Consider the following 831-nt stretch of genomic DNA (forward strand, 5'->3'; position numbering starts at 1 on the left):
AGGCACGAGTGACACACATTCCCCGCAGCGCGCGCTATGAGTGAGGTGCGTCAGCCACGTGACTGATACCGCGCGCTCTGTCTGAGGTGCTTCAGTGTCTGATAGAATCTGTATTTCAATATGTCAGTATGACGTCAAATTGTTTCCTTAACTCAAAAGTAATGTTGCGCGATAATTAGCACAGTAACAAAAGTCCGAAAATATAACTCATTTATAAAATGTGTGCTCTACTTCACGCTGCGCAGATGTAGTGCATGATTTCTTTTTTATTCAAACATTTTGCAATTTTTTGTGCAGTTTTGGGGAAACCATACCTCTATTATGTCAGTCTATAATGCCTCTAATAAACATTTAAAAAGCATCACATGCCCAGTGTTCTTCAGTCGCTTCAGTGTGACGACATGATTCAGACGGACAGATCGATGTTCTTCACTGACTGTTGTTTTTGTTTGCATTGTTGTTTTATTAATCGAGTAACAATACGACTGTCAGTGTGTAAAGTCTCCTGAAATAACTGAACTCTATTGGAAATCAACACGGACACAGATGACCGTGAATTAAAGTGCATATTACAGGACAGGTGATTTAATCACACTCAGCATGTATGTGTTCAGATTCTTCCATGAAGCTTTCAAAAATACTCAAATGTGAGAAGTTTGCATTCATGATGTTACACACATTTAATCTGTTTAAACACAAATAAACAAAAGGAGCTTTTCTTTCTTCAGACTGATGAAGCTGTTCCTAATAATTGTGGCTCTCTTAGTCTTTAAAATTATATTAGTATAACAATCAAGGAATTAAGATCTATAAATTGCAAAGCATAATTTT

The sequence above is a fragment of the Triplophysa dalaica genome, chromosome 11, assembly GCF_015846415.1.
Source record: "Triplophysa dalaica isolate WHDGS20190420 chromosome 11, ASM1584641v1, whole genome shotgun sequence".
NCBI classification, from domain to species: Eukaryota; Metazoa; Chordata; class Actinopteri; order Cypriniformes; family Nemacheilidae; genus Triplophysa; species Triplophysa dalaica.